The sequence below is a fragment of the Bufo gargarizans genome, chromosome 6, assembly GCF_014858855.1.
Source record: "Bufo gargarizans isolate SCDJY-AF-19 chromosome 6, ASM1485885v1, whole genome shotgun sequence".
NCBI lineage: Eukaryota > Metazoa > Chordata > Amphibia > Anura > Bufonidae > Bufo > Bufo gargarizans.
The window spans coordinates 85,648,499-85,668,264 of NC_058085.1; the positions used below are offsets into that span (position 1 = coordinate 85,648,499).

General features: G+C 46.2%; 1 protein-coding gene across 1 annotated transcript in view; it reads right to left on the reverse strand.

The window, feature by feature from the left end:
- The window catches only part of PTPRT (protein tyrosine phosphatase receptor type T), a 374,586-nt gene that overhangs the window by 344,763 nt on the left and 10,057 nt on the right, over positions 1 to 19,766 (reverse strand). The gene's annotated exons all lie outside the window — the stretch shown is intronic.

Below are 19,766 nucleotides of genomic sequence, written 5' to 3' on the forward strand. Positions count from 1 at the left end.
GTATTCTTATCAGCACAATGGGTGATGGATACTATCTCTAACCCACAACTTTACAAGGCACATCATTGCACAGAATGGTAATAATAAAAGGGAACAGAATTAAAGGGACAAAACCAATTAGTACTTGAAAAAATACCCTGACAATACAAGGTATATTGGTTCTTTATTCCACACACTCAAAAAGCCTAGCAGAGGAAATGAAAGCTGAAGGAGCAGGTTTTTCTGCACCTTTGTTTTTTCAAAATCACAGAAATATAGTGGCAAATATGGGGGAACTGCTCCAACCCCTAACACTGTGGCGTGTTTTTCATTGGGGGAGCAGTCCCACCGCATGTGGACCGTAGCAAACGACCATCCCCAGCAAAAAATGCGTACAATGGAGGATGCCAGCGCGGTCCACATGCACCACAAAGGCATCCTACACAAAACGGAGCATTGTGCGGATGAAAATATTATATAAATCACAGAAAAAATGCACCAAACGGATATGCCACTGACTATACTAGCTAGCCATACAAGCAGATATTAAAAACGGATACTTTTGCCAATATATTCCTGTCAGGAACATATCGGAGCCCATCATGCACCACGTCACAGTCTCTCAGCATGGCAAGGGTCCTGCTGCTGCGCTAACTATGGTGTGAACAAGGTCTGAAGGTGATGAAATTCAGCTCACAGCCAAGCTTCCACAGCTTTTAATATCTGCTTGTAGGGCTAGCTAGTATAGTCAGTGGCATATCCGTTTGGTGCATTTTTTCTGTGATTTATATTATATTTTCATCTGCACAATGCTCCGTTTTGTGTAGGATGCCTTTGTGGTGCATGTGGACCGCGCCGGCATCCTCCATTGTACGCATTTTTTGCTGGGGATGGTCGTTTGCTGCGGTCCACATGCGGTGGGACTGCTCCCCCAATGAGAAACACGCTACAGTGTTAGAGGTTTGAGCAGTTCCCCCATATTTGCCACTATATTTCTGTGATTTTGTTTTATATGTATTGAATGTGCCTTTACCTGGCATTCAAACACTCTTTGCACCTGGTAGCCTCCATCACATGGTCTGATATGGGTGTGGCTTACAGTCTTGCTTTGTTCACATTGCACTAGTTGTCCTGCTAGGCGGTTGTGTGGAAGCTTGGCTGTGAGCTGGATTACATCACCTTCAGACCTTGTTCACACCATAGTTAGCGCAGTGGTAGGACCCTTGCCATGCTGAGAGACCGTGACGTGGTGCATGATGGGCTCCAATATGTTCCTGACAGGAATATATTGGCAAAAGTCTCAGCTTTTAATATCTGCTTGTATGGCTAGCTAGTATAGTCAGTGGCATATCCGTTTGGTGCATTTTTTCTGTGATTTACCTTTGTTTTTTCCACTAATGTTTAGGTGCCCTTCAATCTTGTTTTATATAACACAGAAGCCTCCATATCATATTAATAAAATAACAGTTTCTTTCACATTATGCAAAATTACCCTAAATGACTCATGGATGTGCCAGCCATTGACAGGGCTGATGTTCCCTGGCATAAATTGGACAGAACGCTTAAAGCCCAACAATTACTTCTACGACCTGTTCCCGCCAACCAGCCTACACCTTGTCAAGGCAGAGATGTGCCATGAACAGCAGGAGATAGACAGACATAAGCCTCAATCATCTTCCTTCCTCACCTATGCCTACACACAGCTCCAGCCAGCTCAGAACAACCCCTAACATCCGTGCCAGTGCTGCCTGTGCTTTGATTCTTTCTCGCACTCTCATGTGCTTTGTGAATGACGAAGCAATATGTTCTACTAAAAGCTTCACTATGGGAATTCAGATCTCTTTATTCAGCAGAGCTGACCTTGCTGGGTGTTCATTGCTTACATGGGTTGTGGTTTCTGTATTGGCATACTAGATGCCCGGTGTGCCAGTCAGACAGTTTTTGTTGTGGTTTCATTTACATATTACACGCTCTTACTGGGCACGGTGCCTAATCACAAGCCAGGTGACTCACGCTCAGCAGTAACAGGATTATCATATTCTAATCGCAGCGCACAGGAGCTTATGTAATTCAGGTACTCACGATGTATGGAAATGAGCATGCACTTACTGTAAATTGTGGGGGGTGCTTCTACCAGAGTCAATAATTGCTTGACACCTGTTTTTTCTTCTGCATAGTATCAGGGTTAAATTATCCATAGATGCTTATCGTTAATGACCCCACTATTAAAGAGGTTATGCCATGATTGATATAAAAGATGTCATATAGTATTTAACAACAAAGCTAGAACCATCCCTATACCTCCCATGGATCCACAGATCTCCCCATTCATTGCCCCAATTATTCAGCTGGATTTACTTCAGACTGACAGCTCTGAGTGGGGGGTGTCCTCTCTCAGGGGGCATGCCCGATCTGCTGTAGCTTTTTCTCTGTAACTGCCATAGCTTTTAACCGATGATATGGCTGTTGAAGATTTAAACCGAACACGTGCGACCACCTAAGTGAGGTGGACAAAAAATGAGGAACGGAACAAAAGGCAGGCAATGCTATACAGATACATTTTAATGAATAGCTCAGTGGCTATACTACATTTTTGATTACATGCAATTACAAAAGTATTCACATCCAGGTGCTGGTATGAAAAACGTAGAATATTTTCACAACCCCTTTAACAACTATTGCTAATGGTTGTGTCTACAGTAGAATGGTCATGGATGGAAATCTCTTTTATAATTCTGTTTGTTGTACTATTTCTAAAGCTATTAGCCAAGAATCTGCACAATCACTCATGAAAATCCACTGTCAGTTCTAGTTCCCATGTACACAGCCTCATAATAGCTTGTATCAGAAAAAGTATGTGTCCCCAGTGCTTGTAGAGTAGATTATCTCCATTCATGGAGCCTGTACAGCACCATATAGAAGACATTGTACTGTCAAATGATCCCATTCATATACAGTGGGGCTTTAAAATTTGGTCACCCTTAAAAATGTTCTTTATTTATGCATAAATTTGACCTAAAACTACATTGGATTTTCCACTAAAGTCCTAAATGTAGATAAAGATAACCAAAAAAAAGAAAAATGAGTCAAGGTATTAGACTTGGTCATTTATTTATTAAGGAAAATGATTCTATATCACATGAGTGAGTGAGTAGCAAAAGTATGTGAACCTTTGCTTTCAGTATATGGTGTGGCCTCCTTCTGCAGCAATAACGGAAACTAAATTTTAGCCCAGTCCTCTGAACAAAACAACTTCAACTTATGTTGGTGGGTTTCCTCCAATGAATTGCTTGCTTCAGTTCCTTCCACAACATTTGTATTGGATTTAGGTCAGGACTTTGACTTGGCCATTCCAAAACTTTAACTTTATTTCGCTTTAACTATTCTTTGGTAGAACTACTTGTGTGCTTATGGTTGTTGTCTTGCTTACAGTCTCTTGAGATTCAGCTCACGGATAGATGCCCTGGCATTTTCCTTTAGACTTTTCTGGTATTATTTAAAATTAACTTGTTCCATAAATGATAGTAGTCCTTCCTGGCCCAGATGAAACAAAATAGGCCCAAACCATGATACTACCACTACCATGTTTCATAGATGATATGAGGTTTTTATGCTGGGATGCAGTGTTTTCCATTCTCCAAACATAAGAGTTCTTTTAAACTAAAAAGTTCTATTTTGGCCTCATTTGTCCATGAATCATAATTCCAATAGCCTTCTGACTTGTTCAGGTGATCTTTAGCAAACTGCAGGCAGACAGCAATGTTCTTTTTGGAGAGCAACAGTTTTCTCCTTGCAAACCTGCCATGCACACCATTGTTATTCGGTGTCCTACTGATGGTGGACTCATGAAAATTAGCATTGCTAATGGAAGAAAGGCCTTTAGCTGCTTAGAGGTTACCTTGGGTTCCTTTGTGACCTCATGGACTATTACATTCCTTCATCTTGGTGTGATTTTTGTTGGTCGACCACTCCTGGTTAGCATAATAATGGTCTTAAATTTCCTCCATCTTCTTTTCAACTAGAGGAGCAACTCTTCTCCTCAGAAATATCCTTTGTTCATGTCATGATACACTTCCACAAACATTGTGAAGATCATACCTTGATAGATCCCTGTTCTTTAAATAAAGCATGCCGCCCACTCACACCTGATGTTACCATTGATTGAAAACACCTGATTCTAATTTCACCATCAAATTAGCTCCAGGTTCACAAACCTTTGCGACTCACAGACATGTGATATTGGATAATTTTCTTCAATAAATAAGTGACCAGGTGTAATATTTTTGACTAATTTGTTCGGTTGTCTTTATCTACTTTTAGGACTTGTAAAATCTGATGTCGCTTTAGCTCAAATTTATGCAGAAACTTCCAAGCACCATTTATGCAGCGACTCTGATACTATAAGTAGATAAGGTATACAAGCTGTTTAAATATCACCTATATAGAGTTGTCCCATCAGGTCATATCCTTTCTATATGTCATATTTGGGCACAGTGATTGTTAGGTTTCTTTTATCTCGCGCAATGAGTCAGAGTCAGAATGGTTGTAGGCACCCCATGTCACCAAGCACCAGGGGCACATTTGTATTTAAATGTGATACAGATAGCTAGAAATAATTCTGTGCATTATACAGTCTTTGGAATTAGTATTCAGCCTTATGGCTACAGCTGCTGCTTCTGATAAATCTTGCTACTTTAGATACAGTGGATGATTTTTCAAGATAAATCCATCAAATACAGCCACATGTAAATATTTTATAGCATCTGATGGTGCTAAATCTTTAATACTTTAGTAAACACTATAGCTACAGTATCTGTATAGTAACACATTGTGTATGATCAAGAAGCTGCTATCCTGCTGCTGGACACTTAGGGGTCTACCTACTGTAGACAACTCCATTCTATATGCCCTTTAATGATAGGCTAGTGTAATATAAATGGGTCCCCTGATCAGGACACACTATGACCTAGAGCTGATAACTGTATTTGTCTCAGTTCTTTACCCTAGATCAGGGATGGGCAAACTGCAGCTCTCCAGCTGTAAAACTACATATACCATCACGCCCTGCTGTAGGCTGATAGCTGTAGGGAGACTGGGCATACTGGGAGTTGTAGTTTTACAACAGCTGGAGAGCCGCAGTTTGCCCATCCCTGCCCTAGATGAACGCCAACATCTACCAAAGCACCCATTGCGACCAATGGGCATCATATAATTGTAAAATGAATGGCTACCCATTATACAGTGATTCTACTTCAGGCTAATTTAACACAGACAGTATTCTGTACGGACAGCACCCACAGTAAACACTGACCCACTCAACTGAATGGGTATCTTCACATGGACCATTGGTCAGTGCAATGAAAATCTCAGTATGTTCTATATATGCCCATTGGTCCCGCAAGACTCATTTGTTCAAATGAATGGGTTTGGGTTAAAACCGGACCTTACACACTCCATCCATGTGTAGTCTATTTTAAAGGTGGTCCATGTGCAGCAAGCCCCTGAGGAGACTGTGCAGAGGATGGGAGTGGTAGTAGGCCCGATGAAGGGTTCGGTGCAGTGAAAATGTAGATTGAGGAATCAGGTCAGAAGTAAATGTATAACAGTGTCGATTTACTTAGTGCAAAATATAACTTGTAGCACATCCAGCAGCAATGACTACAAAGTGCAGTTTCTCTGGGACCAGATGAGGAGGTGTGGTGGCTGATTGGATGGCAATAGGTTGGCACTTGTGGAAATTGGTGTCCACTGTAGTAGAGGTTTAAGGTTAGTCTGGCCTGGTTTAGGTAGGTGGTGGTGTCTGAGCTGTAGTCCCTCACCTTGCAGCAGTGTCTGTAAAGCTGTATTTTGCTGATCACTCTGTTGTCTTGTCTCTCAAGTCTTTTCTCACAGAAGAAGAATATTAGGTTCCTGAGTTTCCCTCTGGAGTGTTGGTCTCACAGGGGAATAAGATGCTGTTCCTTGGAGCTCTGACAAGTGCTCTCTCACTTCCCCACTATCAGAACAGGAACTCCCTTCTGCTCTCCTCTCTTGCTAGATTGAAACTCCCCCTCCTTGCAGGAAGCAGAACCAGCGCACTCCTACCAACAGGGGAGGAACAGGGTGGTTTGCCCTGTTCCTGCCAACCGTTACCTACCCTGCTGGAATAAATGGCATATCTTCACATTACATTACATATATTGCATATAAAAAAGTTAACAATTGCACATACCCTCAAGTCTGGGATACTGCACATGTTCATTGTCCAGAACTTGGTAGAGTTTGTAATCTGATCTGAAAGAGGTCTAATAGTAGGTCATTTTGGGATTTCTCTCCAATGAGGTGACCCACTTTCAACTTGATTCATAATCTAAAATGTGTTGTCCAAACCGGTGGCACAAGTATAAATTATATGATAAAAAAGAAACACCTTTGGTGAGGCAGATGATGTCTTGGAGAGATACAATGATTAGATTGTCTTTCGCTTTAGCAAGCATCCTTTTTCCACATATAAAAGTTTCCTACCATCTTTCTTCCCCCCTCCCCCCTGCCCCTCGATATCAATATGTTCATACTGATCCTGTCTCACCCAGCTTGTCTGCTGCTAGAAGAAATGTCTGTGATCATCTGCAGACTGAGGTGGGAGGTAACGTTCCCTGAGACCTTCTACTGATTCTGTTATTTTATCTATCTATTTGCTTTTTGGTTTGCTTTTATTTTGTGCTTATTTGAGCTTTCACTTATATCTTCTCATGTTTCGGGATGAAAATAACTTTCATGAATTTCTCTTCCAAAGTCAATGAGTTACACATCTAGTTACACAGTTCTTGAGGTTGTTCAAAGTCCTGTTCATCAAGTTCACCCTTCCTTGCGTTTCCTCTCTGGTGCTGTCACGCTTGGCTGTTGCATGTATGTCACGGTGCATTAAGGAGACAAAACAACCATTACCAGCAAGAAACTGAGACATATCCGGAATTCCCTTATTATAATGCAAGCCGTCTGCATCCAAGTCTGAAGCCAGTGAGGATTTCCATGCACTACTGCTCTGTTAATTTCAAATAGATCGGAGGATGGCGTCCAATAAAAACTATTTTTAATGTGAACGCAGATAAAATTGTAGTTATGTCTCGGTATTTTTGGCTACTCTCCATTTAGATAACTACGGCAAAATAAAAAGAGCATGATGATTTTATACACTATTTGCTATTCAAATGGTACTTCCCACCTATCATAACATCTAAAGGGGCTGTCCAGATTAGGAAAGCCCTTTTAAAATATACCTTTAGGAGTTATTAGTCATTTATTCTGAACCCTCATCTATTAGTCAAAGCAGGGAATGGATGCAAAGAGGGTCTATCACTCTGGGGGACCCATGATGTCTATGCATTACACAGACTGCACCAGGGATGCTCAACCTGCGGCCCTCCAGCTGTTGTAAAACTACAACTCCCACCATGCCCTTCTGTAGGCTGATAGCTGTAGGATGTCCGGGAATGAAAGGAGTTGTAGTTTTGCAACAGCTGGAGGGCCGCAGGTTGAGCATGTCTGGACTGCACAATGATTTTATTGGAAAATGTGCAATACTTAATTTCTCCTGTGGAGGTGCTGTACATGAGCGAATTATTGGTGACCCCACCGGGGCCTACCAACCATTCCTCCCCATAACACTTCCTTCATTAACCCTTTCACTTCCCCCTTACCAATAAGACACAGAGACTTGAGTCGGATTTAAATCGGCCACAGCAGCCGTTATTTATTAAACAAAAAATACAAATAATTTAACAATGAATTCCCCCAGCCGAGGGAGGTCCTAGAAGCCCCAACATGTATACATCCAGCACAACCACTCAGTGGACCATCCACCTTGCCTCCAGCCGTAAACACCCAGCTCGGAGCCACCAAACTGATGGATGCCCTCACTGATTAACCGAGTGCCCAATCCTGAGAGTCCAGCCCCACCATTGAGGCCCTCTCATTCTCAAGCAGCAACCCATTCCACCAGCTCCGAGGACCTCCCCCCGCCAACAACGCGCAACTTGACCACTCCAACCTCAAGACTGCGCGTTCCTCCACATCTCCAATGCCCTCTCAATTCCACCCTGTAGTCCCAAGGACCACAGATCAATCCCGACCGCATTAAGGTGAACCCCATCTGCTCTCCAAAACCCCCCAAGACCCGACTCAAGATCCACGTGCCTAACCACCACCGCCCCACTCTTAGCCACAAACCGTCCAACCGCCCTGTTCACCTTGATGCGAGCCCTGTTCACCGCTTCCACAGACCTCGCCTCCCTCCACGTCTTCCTAGGCACAATATCCGACCACACCGTTATCATGTGTGGGAACAATGACCACAGCCGTAAGAGATCAAATTTGATATCCCTGATCAATTCTCTAGCCGGCCTAACTCCCAAATCGTTGCCCCCGACATGAAGCACTAAAATCTCCGGGGCCCTGTCTAACCGCACAAAGCGATGAACCTCCCTCAACACACCGCCCCACAACATACCTCTAGAACCCAGCCACTTCACCACAGCGACATCCCTGCCAAACCCCAACTGACGACCGTTCTCCCGAACATCGGCCCGCAACGCCCCCCAAAAAACGAACGAGTGTCCAAGAATCCACACTAGCACCGGACCGGAGCCTGCAATAAAACGCAAACAAAAGAAAACACATCACTAACATGGTCGCCGACACCACTTACAACCCACCCAAACGCACATATGACCGGAACCTAACAGATTCCCACCGCCCTATCCGTTTAATAACCTCGTCACTTAACCCTAACCTAGCCGCCTCAGTTGCCGCCCCAATTCTGAAGGAGTGACCCGTGAAGTCTGCTGGGTCCACCCCCACCCTTACCAAACATTTTTTAAACACTGCCACAAACTGAAATCTGGACAGAAAAGAACCATCACCGTGCCTCAACAGCGGGCCACCCTCAAAGCACACCCCCTCCCTATACACCCGTAAACATCTAACCGGACATAAAAAACACTCCGGGACTGAAAAAAGAGTAACATACCGCCCTTTTCCTTCCACATCCGTTTTAGACGACCGCAACCTGACCACCACCCTGTCCAGAAACAACTGCACATCCTCCCCGCATAAACCCCCCGCGACCCTGACGCTCCTAGACACCAATTCCCCCAACCGGAAAGCCCCAAAAAATGCCAACGAAAATGCCAACCGAAACAGGCTAACCTCCCCTACAGAAGTACAAACCAACCCAACCTGTCCCCCCAACCTCAACAGCAAAGAGAACGACACTGGCCTCCTATGATCCTCTGTCCGCTGTCCCCTCCTCCAACCCTTCAAAACCTGCCTCACCAAAAATGTCTTGGTAACATCAACCATACCCCTCAACTTGAAACCAAAAGCCAGCCCAGCTACACACTTGTTCAGCTGCGCCACCGACCAACCCTGTTCCTTGCCCTGCCCTAAGAACAACAATAGAGGTATCTCCCCCTCATCTACCCCCATCCCGAACCCCGAACACCACTGCTCCCATTCCCTCCAAGCCTTCCCATACGCAGCCCACGAGCCCGCACTCAATGACGCCCGCAACAACCCCGCTACAGTACCTCCAACAGACCCCACAGCGACCCCGGGCACTCCAGACCTTCCGCGTCCGCCTCCGGAGCCAACTGCCGAAACCGCTCCCACTGCAAACGAGAAAGAGCATCCGCAATGTTGTTAGAAGCCCCGGGCACATGGACTGCTACCACCCATGCATTAAACGACAAACAAAGCAACACAAGATGCTGCAACAAGCGAACCACGGGCGGCGACGAGGCCGTCAAACCATTGATCGCCTGCACCACCCCCATGTTATCGCAATGAAACCTTACCTTCTTGTCCCTGAAACTGTCCCCCCACAACACTACTGCAAGAACAATGGGAAAAAGTTCAAGAAGACCCCCGCTCAACCCAAGACTGCGGCCACCGAGCTGCACACCACTGGCCATGACAATAAGCCCCAAACGCCACCCCGCCAGCCGCATCTGTAAACAATTCAAAATCGAAACTATCGACCACCTCGCCCATCATCAATGTCCTACCATTAAAATCCCTCAAAAACCCAGCCCAAACCTCCAAATCCCTTTTCAACTCCCGCCCCAACCTAATAAAATGATGCGGCGCGACCACCCCCGCCGTAGCCGCCGCCAACCGCCGACAAAACACTCGGCCCATAGGCATGATCCTACACGCGAAGTTCAATTTCCCCAAAAGAGACTGCAGATCCTGCAACCGAACCTTCGCTGACTGCCTCACCCGCTCAACGCCCGCCCGCAAATCAACCACTTTATCTTCCGGAAGCCGACACTCCATCCGCTCCGTATCAATTACAATGCCCAAAAAACTTAACTCCGTCGCCGGGCCCACCGTCTTCTCCACCGCCAATGGCACCCCAAAATGCGCAAAAACCGACTGCAACGTAGCCAACAAAAGGGAACAAACCCGCGAGCCCGCCGGTCCCAAACACAAAAAATCATCCAAGTAATGGATAATGGACGAACACCCGGCCACATCCACCACAACCCATTCCAAGAACGAACTAAACGCCTCAAAGTACGCGCATGACACAGAACAACCCATAGGCAGACACCTGTCCACAAAATACCCCCCGTCCCAAAAACACCCCAATAAATGCAAACTGTCCGGATGGACCGGAAGCAACCGAAAAGCCGCCTCAATATCTGCCTTAGCCAACAAGGTCCCAGGCCCCAACTTCTGAACCCACGCCACAGCCGCATCAAATGACGTATAAACCACCGAACAAATGTCAGGATCGATACCATCATTGACCGACGCACCCTTCGGGAAAGGCAGATGATGTATAAGCCGAAACTTGTTTGGCTCCTTCTTAGGCACCAACCCCAGCGGAGACACCCTCAAACCAGCTAACGGCACTTCCACAAATGGCCCGTCCATCCTGCCCAAGGCCACCTCCTTTGCCAACTTTTCCGAGACCACCTCCGGAAACTCCAAAGCCGACCGCAAATTTCTTTGCGGCACGACCACTGGCAATGGATTCGACGGAATCCGAAATCCCTCCGAAAACCCCCGTATTAACAATTCCGCCGCTTCCCGCCTAGGATACCTATTTAGGTACCCCTCCATCCTTTCCACCCGAACCGGAGTCAGCCCCTTTCGCAGCCGAGTCTGACCCCCTGTGCTTACCACCCCTGAAACACCGGTTAGCCCCGTGAGCACCTCCGCAAGTCGTGCACTCATGCTTGAACTTGCATTTGGCGCCGAACCTGCAGCTCCCCTTATTAAAGAGGAAACACAAACCTCTCGCTGACGCTGCCGACACCGCAGACTGACTTGGCGCCCCTCCCGCGTCCCCCCGAAAGGACTGCGCCTGACGCGACGGCGCAGTCACCCGCAACCATAGACTGATGTCCTTATGGTCCCACCTAATATCAGGCCGCACTGCCTTCCTCTGCCGGAATTGCTCGTCATACCTGAGCCACCCAGTCCCACCATATACCCGGTATGCCTCCCCAATCGCGTCCAGATAGCAAAACAAGGCGGAGCAACACTCCGGGGCCTTTTCCCCAATTACGCTTGCCAAGATCGCAAACGCCTGCAACCAATTGGCAAACGTACGCGGTATGAGTCTATGCCTCCGCTTTTCATCATCCTCCTTTTTTCCCTCACCCACTCTTTCCCTATCCAGATTAAACCGCTCCAGGGGGAGAAGCGAAAAAATTTCAACATACTCCCCCCGCCATATCCGTTCCCGAACGTCCTGCTTCAAGTGCGCCCCCAACGGCCCCTCAAAACAGACATATACCTCCCCCTTCGCCGCGTCGCTAACCTTGGGCCTCTCCTCCTCGCCTCCCACCTGCGTCTGAACCGACACCGACCCCACACTCCGCGACTGCCCGTCCCCAGCCGCCCCTCCTAAACCCCCACCGACCCCCCATGCCGGCAACGGAGACGCACCTGCCACCCCCATACCAGAAACCAAACCCGCCAAACTCGTCAAAAACTGCCCCAAACCCCCCCACAATTTCCCCGTGACTACCCCCAGCCCCCACACCCCCTGGGCCACCCACCAAATTCTGCAATACGCCCCACATGTTCTCACCTGGCTGCCTGGGCGCTGTGACCCCATCAGCCGCTGATCCGGACTCCAGACGAACCGACCTCACCGCCGACTCCACGGATGCACCTGCTGCGCTGGATCCGCCCGACGACTGCACCCCAACCAGGTCCAAGCTGGGTGCGCTCTCAACGTCCTCCTCCCTCATGGACTCTTCTTGCAGATCCAGGCCAGGAGACACCTGCCCGTGATCCCTGGGAGCCCTGCGCCCTCTAGTGGCCACTACTGGCACAGGCTCCGTCCTCCTGCTGCCGACTCTCCCACGACGAGCGGACGTTCCTGCCACTAGGGGGAGCAAGGAACCCGCCGACCCAGCTCCAGATCCCACGCCGGCCGCAGGTGAAGGCAGGGGTGATGGGGTCCTGCCTCCTTCAGAGCTCCGCTGCGCTCGCGGATTCCTCCCACACCCAGGGGCTGGGGCTACCATGCTCCCCCCAACCCCCGGCCGTGAAGGGTCCCTAGAGGGGCTCCTGCGCCTGCGCCGAGCCCGGGGGGTCTCACTGGGGCTAAGGCGCGCCGGCGGACGGACCCGCCGCGGCCGTTGCGCCGGCGGCGACGGGCCTGCTATACCCGCCGCCTCCCCCTGCAGCACTCCAGCCAGCAGCTCCTGTAGCCACTCCGGTCCACGGGCCTCCCCTGCCGCCCGCAACCGCTCCAGCAATACCTCCACAGTCTGCATGGTAGGTGCGCACGTGTGCTTTCTTTCCTGACTCTCCGCTTTTTTTTCCTGGCTCTACTTTTTTTTCCTGGCTCTAAAATGGCCCCCCAGCTACCGCCCTTAAATAAACTACCACCTAACTCCACCTACGCTAACCCGCCCCTCCGCTTCCCGCCATACATTAACCCTACCTCTACCAGGCCCCTGGCACCAAATTCCTCATGAAGGCCTACCCTTAAGGTAAACCTATAGTCCGGCCTTACTGGAACTTAACACCAGGGTTTCCAACCGTCCGTAGAGTTACAGACAGTCTGCAAAAACAGGGACTTTTTTTCTGCTGTTCATGAATTTTCTACAGTATTCACGGCGCCTTAATACTGTGGCAGCAGCCGCTGTGCAATATGTGGGCCACAGGCTTCTTCTGGTTCAGCCTGCAGCCTGCGCATTAGCTCTTGAATGGAGGGAGTAGTTGTGATTACACTGCACTTCTGAGACGACGCGCAGTGTAGTGAACAGGAGGTGGATCCTGCGACTGCTTGTTTACAAACTGCAGCGGGAACTTACTGGTATATGGCATGTTACCGCTGCAGCCAATTACCAATCAGTGGTCTAATGCTGAGGGCAGCGATTGGCTGCTGTGGTCACATGCCATACTCTTGCACATAATCAACACTGTTCTTGCCTGTTACATCTTCGTCAGTCTTTGCTTACATGGCCGCAGTAATGATGCCAGAAAGTCCAGAACATCACAAGCATCATCACTGCAGCAATAGAGACAAGGCACTCATACTAGAGTGACGGGGATGTCACATCTGAGAATTGTAGGTTTTTTCACATGCTGCTGCTGCCATATTTTATTTCTAACTACTGGAAGTGGATAACCACTAGTGGGGTGTTTGTGACTCAAGGACATTATGTTTAGAGCATGTTGAGGGTGTGGAATGGGGCCGTGGTCTATAAAAAGGGGTGAGGTGTATGTCCATAAAAATTTTAAGCTGTCCGTGATTTTTTGTTTTGTTGTCCGGAAAAATTTAAACGGAAGGTTGTCAACCCTGCTGAACACGTGCCGCTGTGTTCCTCCACAGATTATAGTTTCTCCAGTAGTGAGACAGTCAGTTTATCATCAGGGGATACTTCTAATAAAAAAAGAAGACCCTTTAAGGTACAGAAGATGTTATAAAGTTTTCAACAACCATAATTAAGAAGGATGAAGAAAATCTAAGTAGAGGCCAGTCCTTAAACAGACAATACCCCTATGGGATGCATGCACTTGGATCTAAGCAAAACAAGCAAGCATTTGCCAGAACCATATCTCCAAACGCTGAATAGGGAATCATGCACATGACCGTATGCGTTTCAGAGTCTGCAAATTGCAGATCTGCAAAACACAGATACTGGCTGTTTGCGTGCCACAATTTCCCATTCCGCATGTCCCGCACTATGTTAAAAAGGACTATACTTGTCTTAAAAATGGACAAGAATGGGAAAAAAAATTCTGGGCCAGCAGAACAGACAGTCAGACGTTCAGAACCATTGTCTAGACTAATACAATGAAAAGAAGACAGGGAAGAAGGGGGAGTAGGGGTTCGCTCTCTGTTTCGATGAGACAGACAGCATACTGTCAAAGGGTAGGAAGTGTAGTAGCACAATCACACCAACGAGTCCTCAACTACTCAGCAGGCATAGAAAGAGAACGTATGTAGGAGGAGGGATGGAAAAAATTGAAAAATCTGCCAAATGAGTGCTTGGAATTTTTTGGGTGAAATGATACTTTACCCAAGAAAAAAAAAAAGAATAAAGGAAAACATTTTGAAACGCTAAAATTTGTTGCCTGTTATTACCTGTATTATTAGTAGTGTTGATTACGAATATTCTAATTGCTAATTTTTATGGTGAATATCGGCACTTCGAGAATTTGCGAAGATCTAGAATATTGTGCTATATATTCGGAATGGTGAATATTCTAGATTTTTCAGTACCATCACTGACCCTTGCTTGTGGGCCAATGAGAAGGCTGCAATATCTTTGTCAGAGCTTAGCAACATCCCTAGCAACCAATAGGAAAGTTGCCTACCCCTTATTATTTAAGAAAGTCCCCAGCAGCCATTTTCTGCAGTTTTTTGCAGTTCTGAGAGAGAGAGAGAGAGAGAGAGAGAGAGAGCAGTGTGATTGCTGTGCTCTCTGCTTTGCTGAGTCATCTAGATCCTTATTCAATTACATTAGGTAGATAGCTCATATATATAAGGCTACTTTCACACCTGCGTTCAGGTGTCCGCTCGTGAGCTCCGTTTGAAGGGGCTCACGAGCGGCCCTGAACGCAGCCGTCTGGCCCTAATGCATTCTCAGTGGAGGCGGATCCACTGAGAATGCATCCGTCTGCCAGCGCTCAGCCTCCGTTCCGCTCAGTGAGCGGACACCTGAACGCTGCAAGCAGCGTTCGGGTGTCCGCCTGGCCGTGCGGAGGCGAGCGGATCCGTCCAGACTTACAATGGAAGTCAATGGGACGGATCCGCTTGAAGATGACACCATATGGCTCAATCTTCAAGCGGATCCGTCCCCCATTGACTTTCAATGTAAAGTCTGAACGGATCCGCGCAGGCTACTTTCACACTTAGAAATTTTTCTAAGTTATAATGCAGACGGATCCGTTCTGAACGGATGCAAACGTCTGCATTATAGGAGCGGATCCGTCTGATGAAACATCAGACGGACCCGCTCCGAACGCTAGTGTGAAAGTAGCCTAATACAGATAGTTAGGGAGATAGTCAGTGTAGGTTAGATAGTGATATAGTGTAGCTGATAAGTTCCAGTGTAGAGTGTTAGGTACTTTGATAGGAAATACCGTGCTGTGATAGGGATTAGTGTCTTTGTCTTTGGGGAAAAAAAATAAGTCATTTGCTGTCTGTTTTTTTTATTCCCGCAATACGCGCAGATTACATTGCCGATTTTCGCAATCAAAAAATAATGACTGGAGATCACAAATTCTAGAATTTGTGAATTTATGGCAAATATTAGGCCAAAAATTTTAAAAATATTGTGAAAACGAATATTGCCTATGCTGCTCATCACTAATTTTTTGGAGGACCTGACTACAGATTTTGCATGGGGGACCAGGAGCTTCTAATAACGCCTGAGAAAGGCATTGACTATATTTCCGGTGAGCAGCAGAGGACAGGTAAGGGAGGCAGAGGTCTAGTTTCCATATTAAAGAATATTGCCACAATCACTACTATCTATATAGAAATTTATGACATCTTAATTGTTTTCGCACATCCGCCAGCCAGATTCAGTCCTATGACAGTGGATTCTTGATGGTGCCAGCCCTTTACTACAGTGTTCGTAAGCCAAGTACTCTCTACCCGAAGAAATTACATCATATTAAGCATATTAATGTTTCATCTGTAGACTTTAATGCTGCCACTAACTGGTCAATGGCCAATAAAAGAGAATTACAAGCTGTACAAATCAATAATGTAACCAGGAATCAGGCGCTTGCATCAAACTACACCCGTTGCTTTCTATTCACAGCAGGTACAAAACCAAGGACAAACATGGACATTGAAGGACATTGTTAAAGTTACACAGCCCTCTGAGCCGAACTGTCAAACAGATCTTCAGTGTGGCTTTGATTGTGAGCTTCAGGGGGCTAACCAGCCTGTAGAACCCAGATATCAGGTTTTCCTCCTTATCCTAGCTCTGGCAGGTATGTTGGAGTAGAGTTTAGGATAGTTGCAGTAAAGACACCTTGCCCAGGGCTTCAGCAGTGTGGAGCAATCACATTTCTTCGATCATGTTATTCGATTTTGAAGCTTGTGGTTGTAAAACAATGCCTATGCGTTTTACAGGTTTGCAGCATGAGGTAAATGTATGGGCTGGGTATTTTCTGGTCTTATGATTGGAAATGAGAAACAGGAGTTAGTGAAACCATTTCTGAGATTGGTGGTAACTCATATGGCTGCTAAGGAGTCTAAAGGTCCATCCTCATGAGTGATTTGGGTCTCTTTTTCCACCACAAGGTTAGTAAGCAAGAGATAAAGGAAGTGGCCTAAGGGTCATGCTGTCCCATTCTTCTGCATGACATTGGAAAGAGGTAGGTTGGACAGGTTCAGGTCTTCTTGGTTCAGATGAGGCTATGGCAAACTCATAAGGTAGACCTCATTTTAATTTTTGCAATTAGGCCTTTTATGCTTTTCATTTGCCCTTCACTGAACAGGGTACCTTCACAGTAATATCTAATTCCCACTTTGGGACCTGCTTGACATCCGATATTACAATGCTGAGTAAGTAATAACCGAGCACAACAGCTATTATGAAGGGAGGAAGAACTTCTGAGTAAAATTATACAATACTGTACACTCAATGGGGAGGATTTATCAAAACTGGTGTAAAGGAAAACTGGCTTAGATGCCCATAGCAACCAATCGGGTTCTGGTTGCGAACTATGGTTTTCCTTTATACCAGTTTTGATAAATCACCCCCAATGTTTTGTGACTGGTCTGGTGAGGTCATGCCAATATTTACAATTAACATTCCATTATTACATTTAAATTGATTCATTAAAAGGGTTTTCCAAAAACTTAAATACTGATGACATATCCTCTGGAGTAGCTCAGACCCTCAGCCACCGTCCTAGGCAATGGGACCCACACAGCTGCACAGTGACACAGCTGCATAGTTTGCAACCACGACGGTGGCCATGACCTAGGAGTAGCTCAGACCCATAGAAGTACATGGGACTGAGCTGCGATACTGTGCACAGCCGCTGTACGGAACTGAGCTTAGTGAGCACAGAGAAGACTGCCTTCTCAAACAGCTTATTGGTAGGGTTCCCGGGTGTCAGACACCACTTATTAGATACTGATGACACTCATCAGTATTAAAATCCCAGAAAACCCTTTTAAGGAACTGGCATCAGTATTCTGGGGGGGGAAAGTTAAAACTTTTGCCTGGTTTGTTCAACAAAAATTAGACTTTTTGTATTTTTACGCAGCTCTCAACAGTTTTATTAACATATTTGCTGAGCTGAGCAGGAGCTATGGAGCCAGCCACTACCCAACACATTTGTCATAAATTCTAGTGCAAATGTATGTCAGCTCACAGGGAGGACGACTCTGAATGTCTTGGCCCTGAAAGCAATGGTCGTCTCTATGCTATAATTTATTATAGAATATGTTGTAACACCAAATAGCTGGCCACAAGACTCATGTCTGTCTTCTCTCATTTTTGCTATAATATGTCACTTTCAAAATGCAATTAGGGAATTTTGCAAATGTTAATGGATTCTATTCATAGTGGTGTACATCTTGGTGAAAGGCAAGAGGACAAGAGTGAAGAAGGATGGGGGCAGCAGTCTCACACACGGTGGCTAGGAGTCCTCTCTGGTGCACCCACAGCCTGGATTTGGGGATTCTCCTGCATGGCGGTGGCCATTGATGTTGGTGGGATTGTTGGGGGTGCAAGGATCCCCATGGGCTAAGCTGTACAAAATGCTATATTTTATCAATGCATGTGTTGGTGGACGCAATGAAGAGACCAGTTTTATAATCAAACAAAATTCCCGATCTGGGAGATGAAATCCAACTTACCTTATTATCATAAAACCTAACCTTCAATAGTCAAACACACGCTTTTTTTTTAATTAATTCAGCTCTATTGTATGAAGCATTTCACTATTAATGGTTACGTTTTATGATAATGAGGTGACAAGTTGGATTTCAGCTCCCTGACAAGGATTTTTTTTTACATAATTGTGTATCTTAGTCAACCTACGGAGGTCACAGAGAAATATAAAGTTTTAGAACCAAGAACAGTTTTTATTATAAGCAATGGTGGCAATTTGCAAATACACAGTTTCAAGGTTGTAGTCTCACAGTTCTTCTACATAACGCCTGTATAAACAGCTTTCCCAAGGCTGTGTTTAGAGAAGAGTAGGCTACATACCAGTCCCCTCTGAGTTTCCCTTTCTCCAATCAGACTGTACAATCTTGCACATCTGGCCTAAGGGGTGCACTTTCTCCATCTTTAGATCTATGTATTCACAGTACCCTCCGCAGGGTGCAGTCTCTACAAACAGATGCCCTTCTGTCCTTTAATTTAGTAGGGGGACCTTAAACTTATTGTCCCAACCACAATGCAGTGAAGTCCAAAACAGGCACTGTTGGGTTTTTTTTCACCTTTTTTAAGCACTCTCCTTGTATGGCCTCTAAATCTTCTTGTCTATCAGCAGTTCTTTCCCTCAGAGGCTGGCACATATACTGTAGGTCTGCTTGATGCTTTCAGTTTTGATCTGCAGCTCACTGATCTTCTTGCTGCTCCCTCTCGCTCAGCCTATCCACACCAACACTCCTCACTACTTGAGGAAGAGGTGGAACCAGTCCACACCTTGCAATTCTTACTAAGGTGCTGGCCAGTAAACTCCTTACTCCATACGCACAATCCTTGAGATACACAGTGCAAAATGACATCATATTAACCCATTACACAGTGGCCTGCCGGCACACTGCAAGAGATTGTTGACTGCTAGACATGCCTCTATGATGCACTCAAAGACCTTTTGCCCAGCTGACAGACCCTGAGAGGGGAGCATCATTGGACTGACAGAAGCAGGATAGATGAATCGACATATTCTAGGCCATTCTGACCTAGCTGCACCAGTAGAGAGGATCGTTTGATACACCAACAAGCAAGAACAGCTCCCACAGTTTCATTGTCCACCATTCAGTCACAGGTGGCACCTTCATTACACACCCATGTCTCTGCCTTGACCATTTCCAGGAGCTAAGCAGAAAGGAAATTTGGTGTCATGGCACCCATTAAGTGTCCTACCATTGATGGCCCAGCCACCGGCACCTTCATTTGGAGCGGATTTATGAACAATAAACCTGTATTGCCAGAAAATTCAAATATACACCTCGGAGTACAATCTCAAAGTGGAACAACAGGCCCAGATGGTCTATCAGAAATGGCTTACCCTTCCCAAGCTTTTCAACTTGGATATTTATAGCAATATGTTATAGGCAGCAATATATAAAA